The 21,954-nt window shown below is 41.7% G+C and overlaps 1 protein-coding gene and 1 long non-coding RNA gene across 2 annotated transcripts in view; both read right to left on the bottom strand.

Moving 5' to 3' along the window:
• tmtc2b (transmembrane O-mannosyltransferase targeting cadherins 2b) overlaps positions 1-21,954 on the bottom strand; it is an 82,483-nt gene that overhangs the window by 47,927 nt on the left and 12,602 nt on the right. The window lies entirely within an intron of this gene.
• LOC145429825 (uncharacterized) lies at positions 6,543-7,629 on the bottom strand. The gene is made up of 2 exons (XR_013910157.1): positions 7,254-7,629; positions 6,543-7,160 (listed from the first exon to the last, which is right to left on the bottom strand). It is a non-coding gene; the product is annotated as an uncharacterized LOC145429825 (long non-coding RNA).

The raw sequence follows: 21,954 nt of genomic DNA, 5'->3' as shown, positions 1-21,954 counted from the left end.
GTAAAGGGAAAATCCTGATGACAAGTACTCAATGAATTTGAGATGAAGCCATGAGGGAAACACAGCTGTATGACCAAACTAAACCCCCCCCCCACCCCCCCTCCTTTTTTAAATCCTCCAAAGCCTGAAGGAAAATGACATAAAAATAGGCAAACCATTCTCCCCACAGAATGCATCCAGGCTGGGCATGTGACCAGAAATAAATTACACAAGAGTAAAGGTTTTTGTAAAGTACCAAGTGCCTCGTATGCCTATGAAGAAAAAATATTCAGCAGCACTCAAGAAGCAAATAGGAAGCATTTCAATAACCAATTTTACAAAGTGGAACACTTGAATTTTACTAGTAAGAGGAATCTTTGTACGAGTCAGGCGTTCTCATCGGATTCTAATTCAATCAGGTGATGAAGATCAGACTAAAGAACTCTCAGCCTGGACGCCGGTACACTGGAGACAAAGTTACCCTTTCAGAATAAAATACTTATTAAGATTTCAGCATGTAAAAAGAAGAGAGTTTGGCGAAGATCTGCCAATTTTATGTCATCGTGGAGATTCGATATCTAAACGAAGCTCACTGGTATTTTCGGTCTCCCCACTCAGACGCAGTGGTAGCCCACTCTCTGTTCCCCAAACGTTCTTTCCAGTTTTCCTTCTCATGAGCACGCTACCCGGTCATTCTCCCACTAGGTTACACTTCGTATATGCATGAGTGCGTTTTCTACTTTTTAATTGACTAGAAGGATAAATAAAGAAATAAATAGAGCTGGTTACGACCCCAGATAAATGGGGACGGTTGCATCTGGAGGGGCATCTGGCGTAAAATCGTTGCCAAATCAAGCATCAACAACAGGGATCTACAATAAATCTATAAACAATATTAACAAGAACGTGTAAGTGTAATTTCAGCTGAGCAAAAACAAGTTATTTGATTTAGCTTGCTTTTACATCCCCACACATTCTGCATCTTAAACCAAATTTCATTATCACTGCAGTTTAAAAGAGCCAGTGACTGATTTCATAGATTATGCATGAAAAAGAGACGACAGTTCAAGAAGACAAACAGAGCCAGTGCCATTGTGGGGTATCTGCTGAAGCCAACACACTGCTGGGGCCCACCATAAAATCCCCATTGTCATGAATGAATAGCTTCTTTCTTCCACTTGACACATGTGATTAGCATGTTTATAACACCATTTCTTAAAACGGCCCGAGTGAACATTACGGATATTTCAGTCTTCTTCATTTTAATGTAATTGATAAGAATTGAAAATTGGAAACAAGTTCAATAAATATTAAAAGAAAATTAAGAGCATTGTCACTCCTTACTGTGGATCCCGTTCAGTCACTTTAATTGATGAGGGTAAGGGTGGATGAGCCGGTGGCTTTGTAGGCAAAGTGGCGGCTAGAGATGAGGGAAATCGTGGTTCCTGCCAATTACGTGGATATAATTTGAGCCTAGCTCTACAGTCTCCTATGTATGTTGAAGAGTTTAATTACTGGTGGTGCACCCAAGTTTATATTGCCCGTTTCCTTTGATCTATATTCTTACTTTCTTCTAATGGACATGCACTCCAGTACTGTGGATAGTTTGCTCTAATCTGCGCTTAAAGTTTAAAAACTATGTTTAATATGCACACACAATAAAAAAATAAAGACAAACTCATTCAAAAGGATCTAAGTGGTCTTCAGAGTGTAGCAAGTAACACTGTGTCCAAATCACCCAGCAGCACTCCTAAGCCTCCCCAGGTCTTCCCCCCGAGCAGTGTATTTGCATTGCTTCACTGGCACAGTCATGGACCCTTACTCCATTTCATGGCACAGTAGACAAGCAAACACTGGGACACTGAGTCTGAAGTGGGCCAGGCTCGTCCAGTGAGCTTGCAGAGAGCTCACTGAATACCCCTGCCTGCTGCCTAGCATCCCTGATCAGCCTTTCAGTGGGGTACAGGATGGCCACAGCAGGGTGTGAGCTGAATACTGATCAGCTCAGCAAACCATCGAACCAACCAGTGAATCACACTTCTATTTGGCCAAAACAGAACTGACAAAATAAGAATCCGGCCAATCTAGTACTGCATCCCAAGGGTGTGCTTACTAACCTGTGCATTTAAAAACAGAAGTAAAATTTTCCCCGAATAGCTTCGGTTCAGGGAAAAAATGCATCACAAGGATAAAATATTGTCTTTCCGTTTTAAAGAATGATGTTGGCGATCTTCAAAAGACAACACGGACCCTCAATCACTGTCCAAAGCCACAGAATTCTGAGTAAATCATCTAAATGTCACATTTTCGGGCCAAGTGTAAAGTTGTGTGATGTTTATGGTTTATTCCAGGTGCAAGAGACAATTATGAGGAGCTGCCCGTGCAGAGCTGAGTGATATAAACTCTGATTATTGCATCTAATAAATCTGTCAGCATGTGCAGGGCTGAGAGAGACAGCAAAGAGCTGCTGGGTCACCCCTGTACTCCCCTCTCTCACACACATCCCTCTCTTTCTCAGGCACTAACTCTTCTCTTTTGTGTCGACTGTTCTGTAAGGAACTGCTCGCTTTAGCATGTTAACATGTTTAAAGTGTCAGTGCTAATCTGAAACATTCAATCGCACGGCGTCTTTTTGGGCTTTTTACCAAATTAAGACAAAATCTGGAAATGTTTCCATTAAGTTTAGTTCCACTGAGTGTTTTAAAATAAATGTCACAGCCCAACAAGACTAAAATTGTTATCCTCAGACTATTCCAACTGCATTTTCCCCCAACGCTGACCCATGTCTAATGCCGTGGTAGTCACACAGGCCCTGCTTGGAGGGGGCCACTTCACAGCACTCTTCCTCACAACAGGGGGCTTTTGTCGTGCTCTGACCTTCTTGGGCACACGGTAATAAATTAGTTTGACTTGTTCCTTCTCTCGTGTTCAGGGTGCATCTTTCACACTGCGAAGCAGCAGAGAACCTACTCTTCCTCAGTTTGCGTATACGACCCCTTCAGCCATTATTGGGCTATTTAGGCATTCTCGCTCGGGTTGGGAGTATGATGAAGCATGGAGCTTTTCATTCCAGCCCACATCAGATGGATGGAACAACCACAGCAAGATGGAAAAATCCTGTGGAAGAGTTCATGTATGCAGAAAAGCAACACATGAGTGCATTTGCTCATCTATCTAGCATTTTGCCATCATACTTCCCTTTTTACACGAAGGCATTTTACGAGACTCAGCAGCCCCGAAGGTTGAGCATGAATCACGGAGCATCACTGCAGAGACCTCTGTTCAGTGATGTTTATGGCAGGGGAGCTTAAGAGCAGGAAGGGCCTTTGAGAATGCCAACAGAGCAGAAAGGAGAAGACATCTTTAGTACCCCTAGCATCTTATATCTTCAGTATTAGAACCAGCTGCGCCTCGTCTCAGATCTCACGGCTATGTCTGTTTAAATATGAAGAAGCTCCTTTAATGCAGCCGTGCTCACAGAGCCCGTCTTCTCTGGGCATAGCGGTTAGTGGCTATTTTCAAGAAGTCTTGCGATCAATCAAATGCGAACAAATATGACAAAGCTGCAGAGGGCGGGGCCTTATATGTAGTAAACATGCTGCAGTCAACAATTTAAATATATAAAGAATCACTGCATTAATGAATGGCAGCATTCAAGGATGCAGCGCTGACTAATTTGATTAGATACTATGACAACAGGCCAGTGTTCTCACACTGCTCTCAACCCAGCCTTTCTTAGTGCTCCCATTTGGACTCCAGTGCTAATTGAATGCACATGTAGCAGATTCACAGAGAGCCCAAATCAACAGCCACGTGATAGTAATGAGGCTGCTGTCGGTGTTAATGTGGAGGGATGGGCCTCCGGTGCTCCGTCAGGACTCAGCACAGATCTGTCTATGACAGACTGGACTGCATTAGTGTTTGCTTCCCTTTAGATAACCAGTGTGAGTGTAAGGCTGTGCACAGTGATGAAGAGTAATCTGTTATTAATTTCAACTGAAACTGGAAACGAAAGATTAGTTTGCTGAAGTTAATACTTTGAAGATCAACAACAGTCTCAGCTTCTGCTTGATAAACGAGGTTTGTCCATGAATATGGAAGATGGGAAAAAATGACTGAAATAAAACGAGGCTCATCTCCGTGGCCTGAAGTTGTCTGTTAATACAAATGGAGCTCACTGTAAATATCTCCAGCGTTGCTTTCCGTTGCGTGAGACTGCTTTGCATCGTAAACTCATAAACATAACCACGAAAAAACCCAAATAGCCTCTTATGTGTTTTTAAATGCTTTGTCTTCCACATGGTGTCAATTTGGATTTTTGTGAGAGGCTCATTTACGCATTTGAATTTTTACAGCCACTAAATCGCACAAACCGCACTGACTCCTTAACCGAGGCCTGTGCTTTTTACAGACCCTGAATTTCCTCATTTACTTTTCCACTTCGAAAGTGCAAAAATCAACACAAGTAAACAATCTGATGGGGCACAGTTAAGCCATACCTTCAATTATTACTGAGGAGCTTGTCCACACACAGTTCCTTTTTTGTTTTCCAGTGTCACAGAAGATTTTCGTACAAAACGTTCACCCCACTCAACTGACACGGTGAATAATTTCAAATTCACTTATCTCACCTTGATTTTATTGGACAGTCCTGTTTTCTCCTGGGTGGCAGCGGTTAGCACAGTGAACTCTTGCATCATCTCCCTGTGCCTGGGCACACCAGCTTCTTTGTACAGTCTAAATATATGCATGTCATTCTAAGTAGTCCAAAGGTGTGAGAGTATGTTTGCTTGCTTTTCTGTGTGAGCCCTGTGATGGACTGTGGGTCTTTCTCAGTATACCCCACCTCTTGCTCCATTCTCGTGTAGCATGAGCTCCGGCCCCCCAGCATGGCCCTGAATTAGACGGGTGGTAAGAAAATGGATGAATGAATCTTTTTTTTTTTCTTTTTTAATCACAAAAGAAAGAATACTGCTACACTGATACAATTACCAGAGCAAACAGAGAAAGACCCATAAAATTAAGCATAACAATCTAATCTAATCTTTGTGCTTTGAAATAGCAAAAAATGGGAAACTTCCTCTATTAACAGTACTGTTTCCTGCCATGTCTTCTTCATGTCTTCTCTGTATTGTATTGTTGCTGCTGTCACTGCTCCACAAAAGACTTTCCACAGCTAATCTTTTTCTCCAAGTCAATAACATTCAGAGGCAATTTTCTTCAGTTCCCTTTGTCGAGCTAAATTGAATCCCAAACTAAGATGCTGAGCTGCTCTGCAACAGTCAGCACTACCAGGCTTTCCAAAGCCAGCTGTTGAACACAGACACTCCCGGGTTACAAAATACAAAACACTGAAATAATATCAATAAAGTAACAGTTGATGAGGCTGTATCACTAGCTTTAATCGTTAGCTTTAATCGTTAGCTTTAGGTCAGCGGGCTTTGAACTAACGTGAGCAGAAATCGATGTGTTTGGGTGGGTGTCTGAGAGCAGGTATCACACAACATCAATCTATAGTCTCTGTCCTAAGGGCGGATCTGGTTGCTAAAGAGGCTGCGTAAATAATCAGCCATGTGACTCCACAGGGGGAGTTGCTCGATTGGATCATTTTCCCTGTGGTAAGCTCATATTTTAAAATAAATAAAAGATAAATGTTACAGATTTACAAAAGTTTGTAAAAGATGGTGTGATGTCACAGACCGTGTCTGGCAATGAAATGTTGGTCAGTAAAGCGAGTTTAACATTTTACACGCTAAAAATGTATGTTTTAAACTGCGTTGAATGCTGCCGACAGCACAGTGACCTGAACGGGTTAAACAAGAAATCCTTTTTTTCAAGGTCTCTTCTACCCAAGTTCTCTTTGAGGTTTCTCTGTAGTGTAATTCTGGTTAGCCGCGAAACAATAAAGGACCATGTGGTGCAGAGGTCTGATGAAATGAACAACTGTATGCTGTGCTTTATTCTTCAGCCAGACTGGCAGCACCAATAAGTCATAACCATTCGTATGGTAAACCAGAGCAAACCGGTAAATGACTCAATGAGATCCATAAAATGACAGTTTTAAAATATCTACAGAGAAATCCTTCTAAAATAAGAATAAGGTTATAAATAAAGTGACATAAATTAACATCCCGTATGCCTCGTGTTAATAACCGGTGCTAGCTGCAGGCCTTGACAGAAGTTTTCTAAATTAGCAATATACTGAAAAAAACCTGACTGACATTTGTGTCAAACATCAAAAGGCTCCAGTCTGCAGATACAAGGAAAAAAAGGAAACTTAATAAGGTTTGCACTTTGCACATAAAGATTTATGCTTGCAAAGTCAGACACCGCAGTAAACGTGGAGACATGAGGGACAGATATAAAGGACGCAGACGCAAGACTGATGCCTGTTTTTTTGGCTTTTTAATTCACCCAAGTACGATAAATATGTCTACAGGTTTGATCAAAAAAGCTGTGATGGGAGTTACGTACTGATGCGGGCTGCGACGTTGTCTGAAGTGCAATTGTACATGAGATTTGAATTTCCTTATTCACTAGGATCATAAAAACAACGAAGGAGATGGTAGTTTAGTCCTTTTATTACATCAATGCTATCAGCTCATCTCAATAAACAGCCCCAATCATCAGCAGAGCAACATGAAGCTAAAAACCTTTTCCCCCTCTTCTTTACTTAGGCTCTGTTCACTGTGACAGAAAGACATGTATTCACTGCATTTCTGAAATACTTGTTGGTGACATATTGTAGGTGGATTGAACAAAGCTGAGGGAGTGGACGCTGGGGCACCGGGCCCCCAGATAGGAGGACAAAGGATCCCGCATAGCTCCAGCTGTGTGAAAGGGTCCTAACAAAAGGCTGAGAAGAAGAGTGCTTTATGAAGCTGGCTGGAAGGAGAGGAGGCAGAGTCGGGGTCTGTGCCCACAAACCGAGGCCCCCGGTCTTGGTGAGTTACTGGAGCACGACCATGTGTGGTCCGTAATCACACCCAGCAAGCAGCAAGGACCACGCCTCCCTCAATGGAAAGACGGATGCCCCCTTCCTGATTGCTTCAAGACTTGGTAAGAAAGGCTCAAGGAACAAAGGAACCTGCCCTGTTGGGAGAGGGCCATTCAACAGGTCGCAGGAGCATGCCTCTCTGGGTTTACTCTTCTCCCGAGGAGGACAATAGATTTGACAGGTGCTGGAGGAAGAAAGACGAGAGAACGCGATGAGAGAAAGAGACAGATGGGTTTGAGTGCAGAGGTAGACGACGAGCTGAAAGAAGAAGACCTACCTAATAAGCAAATGGCTTTCGGAAGGGAGAACAACAATTAGCATGAAGCCAACAACGGAAACCGAGTTATAGGAAGACACGTCGTCAGCGACGCTGCCCATTGTTTGTCCCATTCGTTTATAGAAATCCTTGACAAACAAACATGTTCAACGTTATTTAACGGCCTTGTCAATATTTCCAGCCTCACACGCTCAAGCAGAAACACTTGTCATAACATGACAATAAAGCGATGACTCATCCTTCCGTTTATTCATTTGTCTTCATCCTGATCTGCCTGCAAATGCTGCAGCCTTCAGGAGCAGGAAACAGATGGAACAATGTCCCTCATCACACCATAAAACCAGCGACGCAGTTCAGGCACTTCAGTGCCTCGTCTGCAGTCTCCGTCTGCGTCAGCTGCTCTCCGTACCGTTTCCAGGTCATCTGCCAAAAAGGGGGAAGGGAGCAAGAAGTGTCTCTTCCCAGGAAACCTTTCCTTAAGGAATTAGGGTCAACGGCAAGGAGCAGCTGACCTCTCGAGTGCTCGGGATCAGAAAACGGAGCAGAATTGGAAGGAAGAATGGGAGGACACTTACGTCATTCGCTGTCCCCTCCTGCCCTGCCTTTGGTGATCAGGTCACTTACACAAGAGGCTTTAGAGCCGCATTATCCGCTGCTAACAGTTCACAGAGCAGCGGGCTGGTGATGCTGCTCATGAGATCCCGCAGTCCTCGTCCTGGATGTCTAGGCCGTATCTTACAAGTGTCACTGGGTATCCATCAGCACTGAGCACTGTGTTGCAAATACACACGCACACTTCAAGCAGCACTCAACGGCTTATTACACAGAGTGATGGATGCCTCAGTGTAGCCTGGATGTGCTCAGGAAGCTCAGCAGTACTCCTGTTTCCATGCAGCCAGCCATCTGAATTCAACTCAGATAAGGTTAAATAAACTGCAACATGGAAAATGCCTTTTGCTCTTGGATAGGGTCGTGTGTCTCAGTGCTGTAAAATATGATATTTAATGTTACGCAGCTGTAAAAGCTCCAGTTTTAAAGTCTGTGCTACTCATAATTGCATTTGAGTGAAAAAAAAGAAGTGAACAAGTCATTCTAACCGTGCGTTCACACTCTGAGTAACAAGATCAACAAGTCACCAGAGGGCCTTTCATTTCATACGGAGCGCAAAGAGGAGCTGAGGGAGCAGGGAGGCTCACGCTTGTGCGAGAGGCCTCGGAGTTATTAAAAGGCCACCATATCTGCATCTTTCAGGGCCATCGGCTCACGAACAGGCCACGGCTGTGTCTGCAGATATGTCAGAACTGATGTTTAAGTCAGACAAAACAAAAACTGGAAATTCTGTTAAGATACTTTTTTAATGAAAAAACGACTCAACTGGATATTTTGAGACAGTTTTTTAAACAGAAAAACAACACAGGAGTAAATTTGTTCATTTTATCTTTAAAGCTATTTTGTCTGTTTTTCCAGTGTTTTGTAAAAGTCCCAGGTTCATGGACACGAAGATCTCCATGAGGTGATTTTATCATGAAGTGGGCAAGAAATATTGTTACAGAATATTATGATGAAGACCTCAAAAAGGCGGTCAGCTTAAGAAAGTCGCCCACATCTACAGAAGAAGGCTCTGATCTTACAGAGATCATCTTCTTTAACTAAAAGTAACGAAGAGTAATGCCTATTTTAAACAACAGATTTGGTCAAATGGATTGTCTTCATGTATTTACAGTATGTGATCATGATCCACATTGTTTTGCTCCACCCCCACCGTCTGGCTTTCATCATGGAAGGCATAAAGGACGGGAGCATCTCTGGGGTCGCATCCTTTGGAAAGGAAACACCTATATGAGAGTTTAGTGCTAACTTCTGTGGGCAGCCAGTTAAATAAACAAACACAAAAACAATATCTGGTTTACAAAAAACAGGCATTAAACGGCCATTGTGAAACATTACCAAGGGTGTGACCACCCATGTCCGGCATCTGGGATTAAGTTTGGAAATGAGTCAAACGCTATCCGGCTGTGTGCAACATAAAAAGAAAAACTGCCCACATGTTCTTCCTGTGGTGCAGAATCAAAGCTCTTCCCTCCAAGATAAATATCATCCAGCAGAGTATCACACACATCTTTCATCACAAGGCCAAATGTGGAGGGGAAACAATCATTTTAGAGTTTGTGCAAACAACATACAGGCTAATTTCCAACCGTCTGGGAATTTCTGGGGAAGAACAATAAAGTCACCCCAGCCAAGAAGACTTCACTGTATCTGCTTCCAGTCACTCCAGCGTGCTAACCTTTGCTGCATGGCTTATTTCTCTCTGGACTGTCTGAATTAGCCTGGGAGATGCTGTATCACACCATCAAGACAGGAACATTTAAACAACACTGCAGAGCCAGCTACCTCGAAAGCCTCTGCGCAATCTGTCTGGCCTAAGACGAGGTGACACGTTCATCCTTATTCAGCCTCCCTCACTCGCTATCATTTCACTCCCACCTCGCCGTCAGATAAAGGCACGACATCCAGATATAAACCGAAAGAGGAGATCAAAGATGCTTGAGGTTAGCAGGCCAGAAATACCATTCTGAGGTGAAAGGTGCTCTCCAAGTATACGTCCGAGTAACAAACTGTCATTTCTGGTATGTGCTACTGAATATAATTGGCTGGGAAGCTGTTCGCAAAGGTATATTTTCATCTTGCAGCACCTCTAGCTATAATTCATGGAGTACACTCGGGCATATGCAGAATATTAATAAATCAAGACAAAAATCATCCAGAGTGCTGCTTTTGGATGTTTCTTAGACACTGGGGAGTAATTTGTTATTGCAGGTGGCCCCTTACAAGCCCAGTGTTCCTTCTCAAGTATCCCAAATAAAGAAAACAAAGGCTCTCAGATTAGAACTGCAGTGGGCTTTTTACCTTCGCCTGCACAGGAAGCACAAAACACAGAAATTGTAGGTTTGGGTAATAAAAAGAATAAAAACTGTAAATACAAACAACTTTTGCAACAGTTTATTCCCACTCTAACATTAAGCCTATGCCAGGTTTGTGCGGTAAACACCAAAATACGTAAATTCGCAGAAGTAGATTAGTCCATTCCCCCCATAATCCCTTTGTTGCCTAGAAGGAGGGATTTGTGGGTCAAGCCCGTGGCGGCGGGGGGTGGGTGGGTTGGATGTTTCCACGTATGGAGAAGCTACGATGCTTTAACCAGACAAGGAGATGAAGCATCCGTGCCCATTCCCCCTCCCCCCACCCGCACACATCCAGACACACAGTCAGGCGCATGCATACATCCTGCCTCAGACAGACCAGGAACAAACCATAATGGCACAATGACCTACAAACCACAACCCCATGGGAATTATGCACAAGCTTTCAAATCAGATAGCATTAAAAGTCCTCTGCAGCAGCAACACCAGAGAGAGGGGGGCATGTAACTCTACCCCACCCCGAGCGCATTCTAACACACCATCATTTCATGATCTCACAAAAGGCCTGCTAAACATATGCTTTTGTTTCTGATTCCCTGCATACTCGAGTCATGATTAAACGGCTGCGGTCGGTGACTACATGAATCTGTAAAAGCAAACGCCTAAAAAACAACAGCGAGCTACGTGTGTGGCATTTTTCTTTTTCTATCGCATTAATGTGGAGAAACAACAACATTTGTACTCTCTACTGTGAAATTTATAGAAACAGCTTTATGTACTGTATGTTAGTAATTTGTAGCTGCTTAGTGTGACACAATTACTGCTTAATATCACGCAAACACTTTACACTTATTGTGAAGTCAAACGAACGTTGTGTACAAGCGAATAAACTGGAATTGCAACTGCAAACAATTAACACTTGTACCACATTTCCAGCAACACTTTTAATTGCGCCTGTATAAAATTTGCTGTTTGTAATGCGTCCAAATTGGAGGCGGGGAAAAAGGCAGCGTTTTCACGGCCCTGCTCACACAGTGGTCAATAGCATCAGCCAACACACAGAGCACCTTTCAGGTTTTCTTGAGCGTTTATAGTATAGAACTTGGACAGACAGACGGTCCAAGAAATATCGTATTGATGATTTCATTTTCGTACTGGATGCAGAAAAAACGTTTTGCTACTGGAATATAAATAACCGTCTCTACGCACACACAGCAAACAAGCATTACCCGCTAATTCCTCTTTTCGCCGTGCTCTGAGGGACCACCTGTTAGACGTGATCCTCATTAGACTGGGGACTGAGAGGCCGCCGTGGGGCTGTTCAATCAAAAAGTCAGACTCATCCTGGAGGAATCCAGCTGTAAAACGCACCCTCGCTGGGAAATCACTCAAAAGAGCTCATAAAAAAAAACCACACACACAAGCATCTACTCACATAAGCTCCATTTCTCTCTCACACACACACACACAGCAACAGTACACCCAAACAAACACACATTTTTAAATTCTAACTGCTTTCCAATGAACTCAGAGGCAATTGCTATCGCTGGTCCTCGAGGATTCAAAGGCCCATTATCCAGCAGGCTGGGATTAGATTTTCTGTTCGGGTGGCTCCGGCGTGACAAGTTGCTGGTGGAAATAGATTCTCTCACCAGGGAGTAAGAAATAACTTCCTTCAGCACACAACAGATGATTTCTTGTAAACATATTGCGATTCCGTTCTTTTGATGGGTCCGTGTCATCAGCGTTTATTTGGAGACGACTCGATCCTTAAAGATGTTCATAAATAAAGCGTCGAAGTAGAAAATCTGTGGAATGGGCGAGAACAGCGCAGCTGATAGTCCTGTGCCCTCCCCAGGTAACCTCACCTCTGCAAAGAGTGCTTACAGTAGTTACACATTTCCTGATATCTGCTACATGTGAGGCGATAGAGGCCAAAGTAACAGCAATGTTTATTTTAACAAAAGGTATTTTGAGAAAACAAAGATGCTAATCTGTCCAGATTTTAAAGGTGTTAAAAGGTAACAGATGCCGTTTCTTTTTACGTCCTCTGCTGGACTGTTTCTATCCAACTCGCCTTGGGAAGCGGGAGCACCTACACCAGATTGCGGACGATGTTAAGTCTCCCACAAAATATTTCAAGCTTCAGGTTACACTGTTTTACATGAGCACGGGAAGTTTTTCCAGAGGTAATGAGAATCTGTGCCAGCTCGGAAAAAGTGCAAAGCGCACTCAGCGGGCCCCAGGGGCAGACAAAACAGCATTAAGTATTAAGGTTGCTTAAATGGAAAGAAATTCACTGTGTCAACTCAATTTCCTTGTGAAGGAGCGGGAAAGCCGGAATCTCAAAAATACCATGTTGACAGAAAGTGCGCGTTTAACGCGTGGTATTGACCAAAACGGCGAGGTGCTGAGAAATTGCACTGGCTCTGTTTGTGATGCTCTCACAAGAGCAAGTAGTGATGAAATATTCAAGCCTATTGTATGACTAGCATGTATCCATACTCACAAGCTATTGTGTTTTTTTAAGTTGTGAAGTGACTGACTTTAAGATATTTTAAGTTAGAGAGCTTTAGTCGTCCAAACAAAGTGTCCCAAACCACCCAAAAGCTGCCTCAGGGTCTGGAAAATGGTAAGAAGATGTAAACAAAACAGTGGGATTCAGTTATATGAACCTGCAGGGTTTTATGCTCGTTTTGACCTAAAACAAGTCAGTGAATTAAAAATGGGAGGATGGATTCATTTCAGCCTCCTACCTAGTAAGTCATATATAATCCAGAATTATGATTAAGTCAAACATTTTTGGCTGCATACTACATTCTCTATATCACCTCCCTTTTATATCTTAACTTATGACCCAAGAGCAGACAAATACATTTTTCTTTTTAGAATAATGTTACAGGTGTTGTCATGGTGCGTGATGTTTTAATCAACCTGCACATTTCGTCCAAACATAAAAAAAAAAAATCTATGAAATGTTTCTCGGGAGCCTCTTTAGCAAATTCACTTTAGATTGAAATGCAACAAAAACTAGAACATAACACAAAGTTTGGAGCACGTCTCCCTACATCAGGGGTCCAGGCCTCGAGGGCCGGTGCCCTGCAGGTTTTAGATCTCACCCTGCGTCAAAACACTTGAATCAAATGATTGGTTCATTACCAGGCCTCATGTTGAGGAGGTCATTTAGCCATTTAAATCAGCTGTGTTGGATCAAGGACACATCTAAAACCTGCAGGACACCGGCCCTCGAGGCCCAGAGATGGACACCCCTGCCCTACATGTTTTCACTTTCTTAATCTATCTGCATTGTACCTGCTATTAATGAGCATATTAGCTTCTTTATATTGGTTCTTGTCCAAAGCACCACTGGGCAAAAGTTCACACCCTCCGTCCCACCTTTCCACCAATGCTAGTTCTGTAGCTTGTGCCAGTTTCAACTTTTCCCCTTTTCCACCAAGGGCGGAGTCGGTGGCTAACAAGTTGTTCATGTTCTGCTTCCAAAAATTCCTCTCCCAGTTGGGTAAACTGGGATGCTTACAGCTGCTTTCAGTGGGGTGAGGGCTGAATTATGCTAGCCAACTATATGAACTTTGTGAATGCAAGTGTGAATTTATAAATGGATCTAAGTGTCCTGTGGTTGCTGTGTTACTACAAGCATTTTTTAATATGGGCATTTACACTGCAAATGGCAAATGTGAAATGTATTCAGCAGAGGTTCATTATGAACTAAGGGTGTGTTAAGAACTCAATTAGCTTTAAATCATGCACTGTCGTAGAGTTGCTAGCGTGGCGAGAAACTCTTATTCTTGTTAAGTATGATTTTCACGTTTTGTGATGAAAAGCTCGGTTCTTTGCAACAATGAAACCAAAGCAAGTGACATCAAGGTCATTAATCAGAGCCAATGCTGGTCTCTGGTGTTTCCTACAGCTTAGATGATCAATCAGTATTGCCAATCGTTTGAGCAGTTTAACAAAAGACTCACACAGCACCAATCTGTACACATCTGTGAGAGTAAGCACCAAACAAATGGTCATTTGCCCGTGTATCTCGTCATAATTCATTCAGCGAAGTTCAATTCCAGCTCGGTGCTAAACATGTTGGTGGGTGTTAGCGAAGCTCTGCAAACCACAAAATCAAGTGCAGTAAATGCAATGAGACTCTGCAGTCTCCCAACCCTGTTATTTCAGTGAAACAGAGTACATTCCTGGAGCTCAGCAGATATTAAAAATTCAAGTCATGCAAACTGGGTTAAAATGCCACACAGCACACACATTTTGTTCAGCTCAGTAGCCGAGGGTTTAAGCCAGACTTCTGCATTTGTGGCAAAGAAATACCCTTCTGGCACTTTTTAGAGTCAACTGGCAGCTGTGGACATCCAGAAGGAAAAGACTGCTAAACTATGACTTTCTAAATTTATGGAAGTGTCTCATCATTCTTATAAGTGTGTTTTAAGGTGAAGTACGTTAAACACACGTATCAGTTGTGTGGAGGCAGACAGGATGCACACCACTCCTCTCCACCTCTGAAAGCTTACAAGGATTGCTCTGAGGCTGTCAGTTGAGAGACCTTCAGCATAAGGTCTTCAGCAGCAGCACTTGAGGTGTGCTCACGGACTTTATGAGGTGCAAAGTGAGCTATTATCCCTCCAAACCTTCAGCTGCCATTCCAGAGGCTGAAAAATTCTCTCAAAACCCCAAAGAAAAATACTTGTATATGGATTTTTATGACTTGAAAAGTGCACTTGCAATTGACCTATCCCCTCTCTTGGCTGAGAAATGCTGACTGTGAAGATGATGTTGCCAAATTCCACACTGCATGGTTCGACTGTGCACTGCACCCACAAATAGATCAAAGACAAAATGAAGGTGAACCCAAACTTAAAAAACATGCCCACAACATCGCTGCCTCAGTGTCCTTTGTTTGTATTATTCATGTTATACCAACAAATTATTCAGACTTTGCCTGAAGGCAAATGTCAGTATACGGTGGAAAATGGACGGACACCACGTTGCTCCACATGAGTCTACGATCCAAACATGTGAGCTCAACGATCTCTAATAGTAAAGACGGGCTTGAGTTTGAATCTTTTCAGCAACTTTTAATGTGGGATTTCTGTGTGATGTCTCCCTTTATTTGTGGTGATTCCATGTCATGGTGCTGGATATTAAAAGGCTATTTTGGGCATCCACGTTGTATTTTATATCCTTGATATCACTTACAATGGTGAGCAGTTAAAAGAATTATTCTCGGCCTTGGAATGGAAAAACCACATGGCCAGTGAAAACAAATGGCCTATGTCACTGATATAAGTTTGTCTTTTTTGGCAATTAGATTCCAGCTGTAATGTGGTAAAAAGGCTGGTTGATAGCAAAGGCTGAATGAGAACAAAGGGCTGCAGCAACATTTCCACAGCTTTATCGTGTAGTATTGATCTTCCTGTTGGGTCATGGGTTTTCCTTTTCCCCTCTTCCAGTCAGCTATGCCTCAGGGCTGTAGTTGGCATTTCATTTCACAAAGCCAGGAGGGATCCTGCCACATGTAGTACCAGCCGTACTGGATAGCTGGTTATAGGCAACCAGTTATCCTTGATGTAGGGAGCCAACACAATGACTTACAATGTCTGATTAACCAGCCCATTTTAAGATCATTTTGCTTCGATTAATTAAATTCTATGAAAGCTGAGACAGAACTTGGTAACCTGCATGTTTAATGGTACGTTAATTAACCATGTGCTGAATGCAAATAACCACAAGTAGCACAAAGCATTCTTTCAGTTGAAATCTGCAGAGTTAAAATTGTTAAGTAATCCCAAATACACAATATACAGTAGAGGTGGGAATCACCAAACATCCCACGATACGATATTATCACAATACTTAACGCACGATACGATATTATTGCAATTTTTAAAAATATTTTGCGATATTCAGATTCTGTACATAAAGGTAAACTTTATCAATATTGATTTTATCTAATATCAAAGTCTCGCACTCAGTCTTTCTCTCATTTCAGTCAGTTTTATTGTTGACAAACTGAACGGTTTGTATTACAGTCTAGTCCAACTTAACTGAATGCAACCATCTGGTACAATTATAGCTATTCTGAACTATGCAATATGAAAACTATGCAGCCCCTTCAGCAACTGAAGAATTTGAAAGTAAATTAAAACAAAATATAATTTTACTTTAAATAAAAAAGTTTTAAACTTAATTAAAATAAAACATGTCTTAAATTAAAATAAGTAAACTGTCATGTTTATTGCTGCCAAAAAACAAGTTAAACACATTTGGACAGTGAAGGAATGTCAGGATTCTTGCTCAGAAAAAGGATCAACATGCTTTGAAGTCAGAGCACAAAAACTTTTTTTGTAACAAAATATCGATTTCTGCTGTCCCTGTATCGATACATTATTAGCAAACAAAATATCACGATACTACACAGTATCGATTTTTCCCCCACCCCTAATATACAGTATAGAATAGAATAGAATAGAATAGAATTCAACTTTATTGTCATTGCACATGCACAGGTACAGGGCAACGAAATGCAGTTTGCATCCATCCAGAAGTGCTTTAGTGATAGTATATCTGCAAACGTACCCATTAGAGCAGCAAATTAGTGAATTAAAACTAACCCTGGATTAGTAACATTTTTAAGCAAATCACTGAACTCTAATTTAGAAGCAAAAATGGATGCCTTTACTTGCTTCTGAGTCAAACTCAGAAATTTCACGAGTTTCTTAAAACCAAAAGAAGTTTTAGCTATACCAAAACTCTCGAGGTAAAGTCTGCTGAACATGAAGCTCTTTTTTATATATATCCAGCTCATAAATGTCTAAATTGCCTGAATAGACGTACTGTAAGCTGCTGGTCCCAAATAAACAACTCTAAATCCTGAACAAATAAACACAGTCCCAACAGCCATAAACACATCGCCCTGAGCCTATAATACAGACCAGCGCTGCTGAAAACAACGCAGTAAATATGAGCTCAAACACTGCAGGCGTACCAGAGAAAATACTGATGCTGGTGCTATGCCAGGAAATGTTTCCACAGCAGTGCATCTAGTTATGAACGACGTAAATGAGATTTAGTCATCTTTGCTGAAAGATTGAGGCAAGTGTTTCTGCATTCCTGGAACAACTTATTCACCTGCATCAGCTTAACAATCACCACGAGGCATCGCCTGTTATTTCACATTTTTCCAAACATGCAACACGATCTTCTCTACTTAGAAAGTGTGGCTGACCTGTTAAGCATTAGTGAATGAGGGGAGTTTAGAACATCCTCTATTTCTTTAAAAAAGGGGAAAAAGCAGAAAACTGTAGCATATTAGGAACACAGTTTATCCCGAGGAGACTTAAGGCGAATTTTCCAGTAAAACTAATGCTGGCTACTGCACAAAGATGGCAGGAGACGGATTCAGATCAGACAGCGGTTGCACCACACACGGCTAAACTTGCATCATTGTGGTTTTTATTACGTTGACAAGGTGAACGCTCTCAGCTGCTCCAGATTTTACATCGTCTTGTCACGCTGCAGCGAGTTCTGCGTTGGGATCATACAAAATCTGCCACGAGCTATTTATATAGGAAACAGCTGACTCTGAAATCATTTGTGTTGCTGTTTATTCTCAACAAACCACAATATCTATGCACATGTGAAAATATTTAGAACTCGGCATCCACGTCATCTGTGCTGAGGTTTATGAATATGCGAGTGACCTCTGCTTGAAGGTTTAGAGCTGTCAGAGGGAGTAACTGTGCTGTGGCCATAACGCTGTGCATGCCCACAGAGGAGAACTGGGTTTTCATCCCGTACTGGGACGGAACACGTCGATGCTTTGATCAATGTTTTAAATAAGAACACGATGTTTGACCAGTTCTGATATTCTTTCATCTCACTCATCAATGCTGTGATGAAACCTGTGTTGGAGATCAAATGCACCTTACCTTCAAGGCTTTCTGTTTCAACTCTAAGAATCATGAATATAGAAAAGCCTGATGTTGATTTTATTTTTTTATTTGTATGGGAGAACTATCCAGACTATAGCACATGCACCGGCATAAGAAATCCCTCGCAAAAGGATATGGATTTAATAAAGTAAGAGAAGTAAAGCAGGCAATTAACCACAGACTGAAAGATTAAACAATAATCCACTTTACACTGTGGCTGCAGCTGAATCATCCTTACAGTAAACCAAAGTCTGAGAATGGGCTCCTTTGTAAAAATAACATTTTTATATACACACACACACACACACATATATAACAATTCTTTCTACCACAAAAGATGTAAAATTGTGAAACGCTTAGATATTGATTTCTTTTCTGCACTGGTCTGTTTTATTACAAGAGAAAGCCAAGCTTCTTAGGGAGACAGTCCATACTCAGGAGCTGGGACTGTGTGGTGATGGTGCGACACTTTACCTAGTAGACCATGGAGCACGTTATTTTTGTATTTTTTTTCTTGTGAAATACTGTTATTTCAAATTTAGCATCATCTTATTTCTACATTTACGTTTCCTATTAGTTGGTTTTTGTATTTGATTTGATCCAGTTTTAGTGTCCTTTCAGGAGAAGCTAATGACCCGCCTGTGATCATGTTTAAATATCCCCAAAAGTTGATTCTGTTCATCTGGACGTAGCGTTTTCACTCATCCAGGTGACTTCTTCAGTCTCAGCTGACTCCAGGTTCATCTTATGACCAGTACATTGCAGCGGTTGTTGGTCAATGGTCATGAGAATTTGCATATTAATGATGAAGGAACCGACCTCCCAGCCCATTGTTCCTTCAGTTGTTTGTTTACTTTTAAAAGACAACGTTGAGATTAAAAATAGGTTCTGATGGCTTGCTTGAATAAAAAGGCAATATTTTTTTGAATTGTCATTTTCTCTATCAATCACACCGTGGATGTTATGTTAAACAGGCTACTTTTTGAAGAAAACCAGAGGTCTTCTTATTAAATGCCATGAGATCATTCATAATGATAATTATGTGATGATGGCAGGGCTAACCATGCGTCCCTTCCAACAATACTCAGACAGCATATTTAAAAACTATTAGACTTTGGCAACACTGAGCATGAGATGACAGGAATTTGAGTAATTTGTTCAGAAAGTGCTTTTTTTTTCATTCATATTTCTACTCTAAATAATTTCTATTTCCATGTAAAATCTAGATTTTTTTTGGATTATTGCAATAAGAAAGCTTGCCTTGTCTGGAGCCCAAGCATAGCTTAATCGCGGCTCTCAAAGGGGAAATTGTAATTGCACGGAGTGAGAGCCAAGTTTGTAATTTAGTGTAAAACACAAAGTGCCTATGAAAACAACAGCCAATTACACTGAAAACAATACAAATGTGCAACAATAGCCAAACTGAGAATCAGGGATAATTATATGTGTTAAACAAATAAATACTATAAACTAGCCATGAAGGCAAATTGTGTCTAATAACTGCGGCTCAGTAGAAAAAGTGGAAGCTGTACTGACTAATGCTTCATGTCTCTTTTTCTTACCCTGACACCTTCTTTTATGTATTTTGTGTACTTATAAAAGTCGGCCTGTTTAAGGAAAGCTGGACCTAAATAATATATTTTAATAAGCCCCAAAAAAGATGAAGAAGAAAAACAAAGCTGCATGAAAGTAAAACAAGCAATTTATCGGCACTCTTCATCGGGTATATGAAACAGTTGTTTCGCTCCTTCACAGAGGTCTGATTTTCTGATTTCCAAATACCCATAATTTGCCGATGTCAAGTCGTTACCGCAAATTAAAAACTCATTGAGCAGGAAAACATGCCAGCGTGTGTTCCTGCCAACTCATCTGTTCATAGTGACAACTGGCATCCATCATTCATCCACAGGATTTACCGCCAAACGTCTCCAACAGTAAAGTATCAGATACACAGTAATCCCCTTTATAAATCTGACCTATAATTGTTGGCTACATGCAACAGATCACACGCAAAACACAAAAGAGATTATTTTACATTCTCATGTTAGTGCGTCTATTTGGATCAAGCCATAAAAAAACAGGGGGAATGACCACACGTGTTAAATGGAGACGTAGGCTACTGTGACGCTGCAGGCAACAGAAATATAAGTAGGTAATTTTTACCTTGCAGGGTTACACTTCGCTGAATGAATGAATACGATTTGCACCGGCTGGAGGAAGAAACAAACGACATCCTTATTCATGTAATAAGCACCATCCGTCTGTGGCACTCGCAGGGAAACTATGGGAGGATTTTTCTTTTTCTCTTCGCTAAGAATCAATAACCTCTCAATGAACTGGTGGGTTCCTGTGGACAATCAGCACTTCAGAATGTGTTGTTTAGCCAATTAGAAAACAGAAGCACCAATCAAGGTCTATTCTCCTCAAAGAAAAGGGGCCACGTCTCAATGGAGCGCACAGGAAGGTAGGTTACCTGCCTGCTTTACTTTCGCTCTACTTTACTCGCATTGTTTAAGAGTCACCAATCTTATCAGTTAAAGTAGAGCGACGGGTATAATTAATTAGGAAATGTTTAGGCGTTACATCAAATAAACGGTGGAAGCAGTGAAAGTGCTCATGTTCAGTTCTGATAATGCATTTTTCTTTACACAAGTGAAGGAAATCTGCCAAAAGGATAAGATTTCTCACTTATTGACTTGCCTCAAGACATTTCTTATTAAAATTGTCATTCTTCTCATTTGTCTTTTTGCGAGACGGCGCAGTAAGCTTCATGTGGTGGCAAGAAGTGGGTCTTCTGTAAATGCTGGACTCTTTTGGAGAAGCCACTAAGGGGTTTGGTTTGGGGCACACTTGACATTTCATCAGGTAAGTATTATAAGGCACTGCATAGTTAAATCAGAAAAAGACCTGCACACAGCAAAAAAATGTAGACTTACCACCACACTTTCACAATCCAGAGTCAGACTTCAATTTACTGCCTTAGTATTGAGAGCTTGATATGGTGGTTTTCTTTCTCTGTGGTTGGAGAAAGGGGGGAAAAGCTGTCTTGGACACCTTTGCTAAACTAAATGTTTCTCTGCTGACCAGGAATAAACCTGTGCCAACTGTGCGAGTCCACCTCGTGGTGAAGATGAAGACCTTACTCGGCAGAACGGCTGAAAAACGAAAGTCGCACACGTAAAAGGTCAAAGTTGAAGAGAAACACCTCAGCCGCAAATGCCGAGGGTCAGCGCCGCGAGCCAAAATAAACCGCCGAAATCAACCTTGTAAACAATCACGATCCCATCAATCAGTCACCGGGTTGATTGTGTTCACAACGACAGAGAGAAACAGTGAACTACAGACTTGGCCCCGCGCGTGAAATACTATACAACACAAGCTGTTCTCCATCTGGAGAGATGTCAGACTCGTCTGCCTCACCGAGCCATGACAAGCTACATTAGAAGCAGTCATTTCACACCACATTCGATTGGATTTGGTAATTCCACCTTTACATGTCCAAACACAAAAAAGAAAATTTAAAAAAAAATGCCCCTGATGGCCCCGCAGCTGTATTCAAAATACAGAAAATCATTTATTTAAAAAAATAAAGAAAATACCTGAATACTTTGCAGGTGTAGCTGCCGGGGAAAGCACATGTACCAACAGAAAAAAGAGTAGGAACCTACTTCTTTATCTTGTATGGAGTTTCGTATCGCACACAACTATTTAGAGCGCAGCCCCCCAAGGCTAAGATTACAGCTCTGGATTGGATTCAACTCTTGCCCTCTCCCAGTGAAGCTATTTGATGAAAGGCTTGGCAAAGGCCACATCCAAGTGTGG

This window comes from Astatotilapia calliptera, chromosome 7 (genome assembly GCF_964374335.1).
Source record: "Astatotilapia calliptera chromosome 7, fAstCal68.1, whole genome shotgun sequence".
NCBI classification, from domain to species: Eukaryota; Metazoa; Chordata; class Actinopteri; order Cichliformes; family Cichlidae; genus Astatotilapia; species Astatotilapia calliptera.
Note: the sequence above shows the minus strand (reverse complement) of the source record. Positions and strands in the feature narration are given on the sequence as shown.